Source organism: Macaca nemestrina, chromosome 12, assembly GCF_043159975.1.
Source record: "Macaca nemestrina isolate mMacNem1 chromosome 12, mMacNem.hap1, whole genome shotgun sequence".
Classification (NCBI taxonomy): Eukaryota; Metazoa; Chordata; class Mammalia; order Primates; family Cercopithecidae; genus Macaca; species Macaca nemestrina.
In genome coordinates, this window is record NC_092136.1 from 82,803,240 (window position 1) to 82,815,704 (window position 12,465).

Consider the following 12,465-nt stretch of genomic DNA (forward strand, 5'->3'; position numbering starts at 1 on the left):
CTTTTAAAATAATTTGAATTTGAGTTACTTCTCTTAGTTTTAATTAAAACTGCACAAAGAAGTATGTAGATTAAGGATATATGATCATTATAGCCTTATACATGAATATATAATCATTAGAATATAACATTTTTATTCAAAAGAGATTTTTAACAATAATTTAGACCCATGTCCTCATTTTGTAGACAGGGAGGCAGAGGCACAGAGTTGCGTCCTGTACTGATATCACAGAGCTAGTTGGTGACAGCCAGGAGGCAATCAACCAAAATCTGTTAAAATTGCTGCTAAAGGGGTATTAACTTGATATTAACTTATCATAGGAAAAATGGCAGTGACTCAACTAGATTCTGATCAGGTAAAAAAAAGTAAGAATGACTGTCTTTAAAATTTTTAACTATTCCATTAGCTTAAATGAGGCTGAATTAAAAATAACACATAGATACATCATATGATACAGGTATTAGAATTTATTCATTCAAGTGGATATCATGTGCTTGCCTAGAAGATTCCTTAAGAAAATTCCATTAATTCCACTGCTGCTGTTCTTATGCAAATGCTTTGTGGGGTTTCTCTTTGGGAAATGCATTGACAGTCATTTTATAAGCTATTGGTCATGCAGGTTTTACTAATTTCATATTCATATATCATTAAAAAATATGTTTTACCAGATTGACTACTATCCTTGTTTGGCTGATTTGGCTCTGAGGGTCTTTTAGCTGCTGAAAAAATTAAAATCACTCTCCAAGGATCAAGATTTGTTAACACACAGCTATTGAAATGAAGGTGCCAAAGACTCTGAAGGTAATTTGAAAACAGGTATTCAAAAACATTTTTGGCAATGGCAGCTCTTAGGAATAAATGTAGAGCAGCAAGGTGACTACTTAGAAGGAAAGGAAACTTGCTTGGATGTGCACTTTTGTCCCATTGGTGGGAATTAGTCCTGTACCCTTATGAATTTGAAGCTAGACAAAATGGTATAAATAACTTAACTTCTGTGTATACTCATACATTCCCATATCAAATATCCATTTTTGTAACCATGTTCATTTAGGAAACATTAAAGTACTAAAATGTTGGTGCTGTCACTCAGTAAGTAACTCATTACTTTTTTAGATAGTAGAAACTTTCAGCAAAGTAATAGAGCTCAATTGTATGCCCATTAAGAATGTTTTATGAAAAATAGTGAATCAAATAATTAATAATTTCTGAAATTAGAGGACATATACTTTACATTCAAGTACTAAAATTACATTCTCAGAGGGAAAAAAAAGGTATCACTTCAGAATTTATTACTCTGCTGACAGCACCTATGCTCAATATGGTTTTATCATCATTTGTAATTTAGGGTTGGTGTCCAAAAACAAGGTTGAGAACTGCCTCCAAATTTTCCCAGTTAAAAATGACAGTCCTTAAAAGAATACTAAATATTCTTGCATCACTCCAGTTTCATGCCACTTTTACATTTCAAGCATATTTAAACTTCAGTAACTGAAAATAAAAGAAAAAAATCATGTAAGAATTAATGGCATATGATATTGCAAGGTATGTTGGACATTTAACTTCAACATCACCAATGACTTGTCATGCAAAAAAAAAAATTACAAATTTTCATGCAAATACAAAACAATGCCAAGAGGAGTAAAGCCTGGGGTGAAAATGCAGACATAGAGGGACAATGTAGAGGGCTACGAGGGCCCAAAATGGGGCTGCATGCAAGCCACATCATTTAAATGGTCTCAAGGGTCAAAGGAATATGAAAATGTGTTATCTGTGATTAATTCTTTTATGTTTCAAAGCAAGGACTATAATGTGTTAACATTTCCCAAGTATGAAAATGTTGTGTATCATGAATCATCTGATTGGGACATAATACTACTAAGCACCACACTTTTCAAAAGAACAGAAAATACACAACAATACTTTAAGAATAAACATATCTAATGTGTCAGTCTTATTAGCAAAAGCTATTTCAGATTGGAATTAAAGATAAGGTAATGAAACTATTGGTGGTTACATTTCCTTACATTTGTGGACAAAAAAAAACAAGTCACAATTTCAGTTCACATTCACAGACTTAAAAGTCATATGTTTAGGATCTTAGCTAAACATTTAAACTATAAGAGATTATATGTGGTTTATAATGCTTTAACAGTATTCTTTATTTTTTATTAGACATGTGTAATACCATTATATAAGCTTTTTTGCTGCTGTAATTTTTTTCTTTTAATATAGAAAAGGAAAATCTGTTACATGAGTGCTAGGTGAGAATAATAAATTAGCAATTGTACTATTTATAGAACACATGGTTCTGAAGCAACCGATGACTGATTTACAGCTCTATTCTTAATTATACTTGATCAATGATATTCTTTGTCTGTCTACATGACGGTATCTTAGATCTAGATCCATTGCTTTCATAGCAGAAAACATCTTTAAATAGAGACTTTGAAAATACCCATCAAATGTGGCATGGGGCAAGTTGGCATATCTAAAAATTCCATTTTGGAATTTGACCTAAAATGTTGAGTTCTAACTAATAAAGATGATAAAACAATAACATTTATTGGGCACTTATGTGCCACATTTGGTTCCAAAAGCTCTGCATGAATTAATCTCCATGCTAACTTCATGAAGTTAGTACCATCATTATTCCCATATTACAGAAGAGGAATCTGAAGTGTATAAATCTTCTATTATTTGCCCCAGAGCCACAAAATTGGTGAGCAGAGAAGTCAGAAATTGAATTTGCAAATATTCCTGGTTGCAAATATCACTGTTTTTAAGAGCATCACAAGTTTCTGCAACTTAAGCCTGCTTCAAGTTTATATTGAAAATTATTAGTGCTTGATTCTCTTAAGTGTGTTCTTCCCATAGCTTGATGCTTGAAGATTATTTATTTAAATCATCAGATGGTATTGGATTCAACAACATCTCTTTTGGTTATCCTGTTACAATTTTTGTGATACTCGTTCATATTTTTTTGGCCTTTCTTCAATTTTTCTTTTTATGATAATGTTAAAAAAAGAAAGAATTTAAGTGTGACAGGCCATGAATGGCAATTAAAAGGTAATTGCCCATTAAGTGGCAAATCTGTGGAAACAAAGGTAAACTGGTTGCTTAGGGCTGGGGATAGTGGGCACAGAGATTGGGAAGTGGCAGCCAATGGGTATGAGGTTTCTTTTGGGGAGAGAAAATGTTATAAAATTAGATTGAAGTGATGGTGGCATAACTCTATGAATATACTAGAAAACATTGAGTCATATACTGTGAGTGAATTGTATACTATGTGGATTATATCTCGATGAAGCCATGTCTTTTTAAAAAATGTGGATTATATCTCGATGAAGCCATGTCTTTTTAAAAAGGACCTCTTCCCAACCTCACACCATGGACTGAGAAGAAACATAGCAGGTTTCTAATTTTATTTGGTGTAAATAATTTTTATCTTTAATTGAATAAGAATAAACCACTCATTCCAACCCTTGCAGTCAATTAGATACACATGTCTTTTGTTTATCTGATTTTGTTTTGTCTCTGTTAAATGAATACCTTTCATGTTGTGACAGACATTAGAACACCCATACTAGGAGTCACTATTACTCAGAAGTCTCCAAGTTGTTAGGTCAAATGGCATGAAATTGCCCAGCCCGACCCTGAGATGTAATGGCGTTGGTGAACCGGCTTAAGATGAAATACATGCTTCATGAAAGGAAACAAAACAAAAACCTCAAATTATTTTCCTACTCAAATCCCATGTTTTTAAACACACATGAGTGAATCTTGACATATTTTTATCCTTCTCATCCAGAAAACTTTAAAACTAGGGACATGTTTTAGTTTTTCAAGCTTTAAAAGTTTCATAGTTCTAGAATGTCATCTTAGTGATATGAGTGTTCTCTGGGCAGAATTTAGGTTTAAATTTATACTGAGCTCAGATACATCTTTTCTGTGACCTCCTTATTGTTTTATACATGCTATTTTACTCTCCTCATTTCTCCTCTAAAATAATTATGTTCCCCTGGGAAAGTTGTTACTGTATATTTGGGTCACTACTTTGTATTATACAAATCTTATTTTCACACACATAAAAAGAGAACTTTGAAAACAAGTGAGGTAAAAGAACAAGTAATAATGTAACAAAGAGGGGTTAAGGGAAAGATTAGAGTTGGCTTGAGATATATCTGTTTACAGAAATGTGTCTATGTGAATGCATGTATACATGTGTGTCTATAATCACCTAATTAAAAAAAAGATTATTTTGCAAACCTAATGAACTAATGGATGTAGGCATTGAGTATCAGTAGCTGCTACAATCACAAAGAGACAGTCAGATGTTTCATGCCTTCTGATAAAAGAATAAAGTATGACTACAAAGTAGTCTTGCAAACCTCTATTTACTCCCAAAACAAAACTCCCTCAAATGAATCAGAATCTAACCAAACCTCTGGATTCAACTACCAGTTTACAGCAACAAAGAGGACAGAGAAACATGGTAATTTATACTACAAAAATGCAATCAGCAAAATCCGAAGCGTGGGAAGCTCTACAAGACAAACGATCTGATTTCATCTATATAAAATTGCAAGAAACAAATAAAATATGGCAGGAAAACATACAATCAGAAGAGACTTTGAGAAGGATCAGCCAGTTACAATGTATAGACTTTATTTTGATCTTGGTTCAAACAAACAAATTATAAAACAAAACAAAGCAACAATTACAACAACAACCAAACCCATTTGTGATACTTTTGAGCCAATTTGAGTCCTGAAAAAACACTGGATACTTGTTGATCCACTAATATTCAATTTTTATGTGTAATAATGGCATTATGGTCATGCCATATTGCAATATTAAGAGCTAAAAAAATCTGATGCATTGGATTGCTTCAAAATAATATGGGAGGGATGTAGTACTTATGTACCCCCTGAGTATATGGTACAGGTAAAACTGTAAAGAAGCCTTGAACTTCGCTTAACAGGTTTATTGCTGGTTGTGATACAGGCATGACAATTCTGAAACCATTTGGTGTGTGCTATAGGGTTGAGCAAATGAGTAGAAACATGGATGTCATTGGGAACCAGGATTGTCACTGTGAATGAAAGGTGAGATTAAAACGTGGTTTGGAGGAAGGAGAGGAAGTATCTTATGATGGTGACTAGTAATTAGAGGCATGAGATATAAACTTATGATTTTCTAAAAAGTTTTATTTCTTCTCTGTCCATTAAAAGAGCTTAGATGTAATGATACCCTAATAGCAAAATACACATTCAGTACTCAGATTTTGTCTTCCGGATGCCCTTTTCCACGAAAGAACCTAGAATGTTTTAGAGAAATGGCTGATTCCAAGGCTGAAGCAGGGAAAGTATAAGGTGAATCTGAAACATTTCATGGGGCTCAAAGAAAGTAAGAAGTATTAAATATAAACATAACACCAAACAGAAAACAAATAAACAAACAAAACCTAGAATGAATGGTAGCATGTGAAAAGACACAAACAAAACCTGGATAATTTGAATATTAAAATGAATAATGACAGTAATAAAGTATAACACATTCAATTAAAAAAATCTGAGTTCACTTTGATTATCAAAAATACATAAATTATATAATTAAAAATGGGATAAAAGAAAAGCTCTTCTTTAGAGTATGACTAATAATTATAGAAGGAATGATAAAGTCAGGAAATCACTATTTTGTAATCATCATAATAATAGTCTATTCAGGGAAGAATCATCTGTGGATGCTTAAACTATTAGTTGAAAGTTTGTTGGGGAATAGGATATTTATCTCTTCCCAGATTATTTAATTATTAAAAAGAGGGGAAAAGATACCTTTATAGTGGAAAAATTTGGTAAATATCACCTTAATCAAGTGATCAAAATTAGCATCACCAAATTGTGGGACAACGTGACACCATGGGCCTCCTGATGGAAAACACTGGGAAGTACACAACATCACTTCTGTAGTATTTCCGTCAAAAAGGAATTAGTTGAAGTTAACCGTGAAGAAACAATTAGGCAAATTAAAATTAAGAGATATCCTCTCAAAATATGTCAATGTCATGAAAACCATAAAAACTAAGGAATCATTCTAGATTAAAGGAGATAAGGAAATAGGACAAACGGAATGTAATGTGTAGTCCCGAGTCAGAAAAATAAAAAGTCATATTTTCTACAACTTTCTCTCAAAATATTTCAGGGGATTATACCAATATGAGTTGGTAATTATTGAAGCTTAGTAATAGGTAAAATATATTCATAATTCTACTTTTTCTACTTTTTACATGTTTAAAAATTTTCATAAGGATAAGAAAAAAGTTGAATTGTAAAGCATTTAATGCAATGCCTTAAAAATACTTATTAAAAAGTAGCTAATAGCAGGAAAAATGTTTCCTTTTTATAGGTTTTTTCTTTTTTTTTTTTTTTTGTTACTACTTCAAATCTAACACCAGGAATAAAAACAATTCCAATTCGCATGAAGCACAGGGGCTACTTGTACCTAAAAATAAGAAAAAGAAGCAGATCAGAAAAGTAGGGAAAAATCAGATCCCAAAGACTATCACTTGTAGCTTAGTGAAGGCTGAGACCTGGGTTCATTATTTATGAAATTGTGGGAGCTAATCCTCTTTTGATCTCAAAAAATGAAATTCGATTTAGAATTTTTTTGCTTAGGAAGAAATCAAAATCACGAGATGCCAATCATTCTAATTAAGTTCTGTGAAATGGAATCCCAGATGAAACCTGTTTTATTTTTCCCCCATTTATGTTATTTCTGAGACTGGTCATGCTAAATAAAAGCACATCACTCAGTCAGCAGTCTAAGTTGGGGAGGCTCAATTCCAGTAAAAAGCTCAGGTAACCAAAGGGCATAGAGACCAAGCCAAGTATAGCTAAGGGGTAGCTGAAATTATACGCTGGACTTTATGATCACTCTAATGCATAGTAAGTAGGATGTTTTCCTTAACTTTGAGGCCCAAGACATCTACAGCATCACTTTGTCTGGGATGTCATACTTATTTCTCCCAAGGAAATAGAGACCTTCTCTTCTCTCTCATCTTGCAACACTCAGATCTTTCTGCTTCTCCTTACAGCAAAACTCCTCCAAAGTCACCCCATCTTCTCTTCCTTTCTGAAATTACTTCAATCACACTTTAAATATTGTAACATCATCTACACCAGAGGTCAGTGACCTGTGGCCCATGAACCAATCCAGCCCACTATGTGTTTCTGCAAATAAGGTTTTATTCAAGGATAACCATGCTCATTCTATATGTACTACCTATGACTAGTGCTACAGCAGCAGAATTGAGTATTTGCAAAAAAGATCAGATGGCCTGCAAAGCCTAAAATATTTACTCTCTGGCCTTTTACAGAAAAAGTTTTCTGGCTACTGATCTAAACCGCTTTATTCAGGGTCACCAATGAACTTCGTGATGCCCAATCAAATGTTGATTCTCAGGTCTCATCTTACTCTGTTAATCATCCCATTAGACATAGTTCATCATATCTTTCTTCCTGAAACGCTTGCTTCCTTGAACTCTGGCACACCTCCACATTTTCATTGCCATCTTACCCCATATAGCATTTGTCCTCAGTCTGTTTTGCTGATCCCTCTTGATCTTCCTGGTGGTTAAAAATTGGGGGTACTTGGACTCAGTTTTTGAGTCTCCTTTCCCTCCCCTCCCAGCTTGGAGCTTTCCCTGTCTCCAGCTTGAAACTTTACCAGAGTTCCAGACTCATATATCCAATTAATTGCCTACTCACTATCTTTACTTAGATATCGACTACATACAGCCTTCAAACCAAACACATGGTCTTCTCTGCAAACTCTCAACAAACAAACAAATAAACAAACACCAAGCAAGCAAACAAAAACCTTGGTCCTCTCTCAGTCTTCTTCAACTTAGGAAATTCTAACTCTTCCAGTTACCCAGGCTGCAAACTTGTAGGGACTCCTCTCTTTCTGTCACACCCAACTTCCAATCGGTTAATAAATCCTGTGTTTTCAGCTTTAAAATGCACCCGTAATCCGACCACCTCTCACCATCTCCACCACTACTACCCCAGTCCAAGTCACCACCATCTCTTGCCTGGAGCATGATATTGACCTCAGCTGGTGTCCCTGCTTCCACCTATTCCTGTTGCACTTTATTCTCCTTACAGCAGCCAGGGTGATCTTTTAAAATTGTAATTCAGATCATGTCATTCTGCTCGAGATCCTCCAGTGGCTTCCCACCTCATTCAGCATAAAACCCAAAATGTACAACATGGCTGGAAAGGCTCTCCATAATCTGGCTCTAGCTACTACTTTGATCTCTTCTGCCACTGTGCCTTCTTTGCCTCACCGTCCTCCTGCCACACTGGCCTTGTTGCTTTTCCTTGAATCTTTAAATTCAAGATTTCCTTGAATCTTGATTCAGGGACTTTGCTCTTGCTGTTCCCTCTGCTTGTAATCTTCTTCCCTTAGAAGGCTGATTCCTTACCTCGTTCAGAGTTCTACTCACATATCCCTTATCAGTGAGGCTTTTTCTGACAGACCTATCTAAAATTGCACTGGCCCTATTAATATTTGCCTTCCTTTGTTCTTTCTTTCTTTTCTTTCTTTCTTTCTTTCTTTCTTTCTTTCTTTCTTTCTTTCTTTCTTTCTTTCTTTCTTTCTTTCTTTCTTTCTTTCTCTCTCTCTCTCTCTCTCTCTCTTTCTTTCTTTCTTTCTTTCTTTCTTTCTTTCTTTCTTTCTTTCCTTTTCTTTTATTTTTTCTTTTCTTTTCTTTTTTCTTTTTAACATTTATCACCATCTGCCTGCATACACATTTGTTTATTGTCTGTTTTCCCCATGGAAATGTAAACTCCCTGAAAATAAGAAATCTGTTTTCATCCACTCCTACCTCTCTGGTGCCTTAGAACACGTACATATAGTATATACTTAATAAATATTTGTTGAATGAATACATGCTCCAACTCCTTTTGTGTTTGCCCACATTCTGGCATTTATTGCTCTCTATTTTTTATCTTTTACTTGATTGTCTTCTATTAAACTGTGTAGACTGGCTCCTTAAGTAAAGGGCTTATTTTTATTTCATTTACTGATTATTTTCAAGATCTCCCTAACCTAGTATGTGGTAGATGGTCTGCTAGTGAATAAACAAATCAATGATCAATGCAGAAACTGGCTTATTTGTAAAAAAGTGGGAGGATTTTCAAGTTGACCAACTATTTATCATGTATGGAGCTGTTCTTAGGGAGGGACTCCAACAATAATAGAACTGTCAACTATGACCTAGAGAAGCTGAACAAATAATATTCAATCTAAAGGGAATGTGATGTTTTCCAGTGTTAAGCAATAAAGTCGAGGTATCAAAGCAGAATGTTTCTATGCACTCAAACCCCATGTTTCCTAGGACTTTCTACCATAAATCCTTGTCTGGTTTAATGAACTAAAGAGGTCTGATCTTGCCTCATTAGGGTCTGCCTACCATGGCTCCTGCCACCTGGCCGCTGTGGATTAAAGACTAGTCACATCATAAAGCTGCCCTGGCAGGTATTAACAGGAACTCAGAGCTGAAGCAAATAAAACTGCTATTTGAGTTTCACTTTAAGTCCTAATTATTTATGTATAGACTAACCAAAATGAATTGTACTGATAATTATAATTTTTTAAAACAGTATTGAATAGAAGTTTCGTATTAACCAGAAACACTCAACTAAATGGCACACTAGATTATTGTAAACCGCAGATTTAGTTTATGCCAGCTCTACCACCATCCCAGGATCCAGGAGCTGTCCTAGCTCTATTCCCAAATTACCCCTCTGCCGGGCTCCTAGGTATTTACCTGAGGCTATTTCAGAAACACTGACTGACTACGTCCCACAAGATGAAGGAACAACAGCCATGTTTATGGCTGTTTTATAGGTTGAACTGCATATTTCTTATTTTTTTTTTACACAATATCCTCAAATTTGTATAGATTTTCTAGTTAAAACAAATGATTCCTGTCAACCTTGCCCCAGATTGCAGAGACATCCAGTTCACTGTCCTTAGCCCTTAGTGATGAGGTAAATCTCTAAAGGCTTCTGGGTGGAGCTCCCTGCCTACAAGTGCCTATGCTTGAAAAGGATGTCTCCTGAAGTTGAGCAGGGCACAGACTATGTGGCAGCCCTGTACTACCCTACAGAAAAGGAATTTTATTGAAAGGATACTAGAAAATCTCATCAAATCTGAGGAACTGTAGAACAACCAAACGAGATAGGTCACATGCAGCTAGATCACATGAAGAACTAGAACAGAAGATTCAAATGCAATCAGGACACTCCCTCTATCTCATGGCATGTTTGCTTTACTTTTCTCTCCCTACTGATCGGACCCTTTTACATGGTGGCAAACACAGTTACCACTGAATCCTAAGCTCTCTTTCTTATAGTTTCTAAACCAGTGACTGACTCTGGCACTCTTTGCGTTCAAGCTAAAAGATGTCAGGGAAGATCTCTGATGTGCTCAGAACGGACTCGATGTTCAGCTCTGTGTCATCTAATTATGACAGTGGTGGCAGTGGGCAGGGTCTATGTGGACATAAAAATTACTTCGCCGTGGTAGAGGTGTGGTCTGTTGGGGTGGGGGAGGTATAGAGAGAGGTATTCTCCAAAGAAGGCCACACTATTATCAGAAAAACCTGAGATATCAAGCAGAGAATACACGGAGTGCTTGCTATGCTTTTGTTTATCTATTTCAGAATTCTAATTGACAAAAACAATGTAATTTTGGACTGCCCTTCCACTCCACTTCATGTCTACCTGGCTGAAGTACTCTATCTTCAAAACAGCTTAAGGGTCATCTCATTTTCTCAACTTGAAGTGGAGTTAGTATACTTCTCTAAGTTGTCATAGAACTCTATATATCTGTTTTTACCCATACCATATACTTACTATGACATGTTATATTATTCTGGGTCTGCTGCTATTAAAGAGGAAGCTTGGTGAGGTTAGAAATGGTTGTACCTATTTATTAACATAGCTATAATAACCATGGCTCTCCCCAAAGCAATATTTCCAGCTTAGGCTGCTTTCCTGAACCTCACTCCCACAAGCCCAACCTCTCACTCATGCTCACCTGGATTTCCCATAGCTAAAACTGCTTCAACAAATGCTGTGGAGTAACTTGGAAAAGAATAAACTGACTCAATTCACACGAAACACCAAAATTATTAAGGGATAGATTACAGATCTAAACACACAGGCTTAAACTGTAAAATTATAGAAGAAAATGTACAATATATTTATCATTTGAGGTAGGCAAAGATTTATGGATAGAATGTAGAAAGCACAAATGATAAATTTAAAAGTTGCTAAATTGGACGTCAGCCCAAGTTAAAAATGTCTGTTCTTCAAAAGAGGTCATTTAAAAAATAAAAAGACAAGTCACAAAGTGGGAAATAATGTTTGCAATATATATATCTGACAGTTTTTATTCAAAATATTTTTAAAGTCCTACAATTGAACAATAAATAGAAAAACCAATAAAAAATGAGCTAGAGACTTGACTGGATATTTAACATAAGTAATATATAAGTGATCAGAAAGCATATGAAAAACATCATTAGTCATCGGGGACATGCAAATTAAAGTCAAAGTTGACTTGATAACTCACTAGAGTAGCTAAAATTAAAGACTGACAATACCAAGTATTAGTAAGATGTGGAGCCCTTGCAACTCTCATTTAAATTGGTGGGAATGCAGCATGATACAGTCACTTTGAAAAATAGTTTGGTATCTTCTTGTAAGTGTAAACATATAACTAATCTATGACTCAGAAATTCACTCCTAGAAAATTACCTAAGAGAAAAACATATGTCCACAAAAAGATGTCTTTACAAGACTGTTCACAATTACCTCGAACTGGAAACTACCCTAATATCCATCAACAGGTAAATTAATATATTGTGATATAGTCATACAATGAAATGCTACTCAACAATAAAAAGGACTGAACTATTGATGCAGGAAACAACATGGATGGACCATAAAAGCACTATAGAAGGCAGACACAAAAGAATACATATAGGTAATTCCAACGACAGTAAGTCCTAGAACAGGCAAAACTAAGCTATGTTGGTAGAAATCAAATCAGTGGAAGAGTTAGGAAGGATGTCTAATCCATATATTATCATGGTTGTAACCATGACACCTCCCAAAACTGTATTTCCATGCTACTCTCCTAAATATGTATAGATTAATCTTCTATACCTTGTCTCAGAAGGTGGTTTTAGAAACTCTTTTCTCTTTGTCCATCTCACAAACACTTAGCATTTTTAAGGGTATGCTTAGGTGTTCTACCCAATGTTGTCACAGTGAATGCCACTTATTTTTATATATTTCTCTCCTGTCACGTTATGATCTAATAGCAGGTAACATATTACTTTCATTTTGGTATCTCTGGGATTTAGAGCATGACAGGTACTCAATATTCACT

The 12,465-nt window shown here is 35.0% G+C and overlaps 1 protein-coding gene across 45 annotated transcripts in view; it reads right to left on the reverse strand.

The window, feature by feature from the left end:
- Nucleotides 1-12,465, reverse strand: part of LOC105468849 (discs large MAGUK scaffold protein 2) — a 2,241,192-nt gene that overhangs the window by 29,654 nt on the left and 2,199,073 nt on the right. The window lies entirely within an intron of this gene.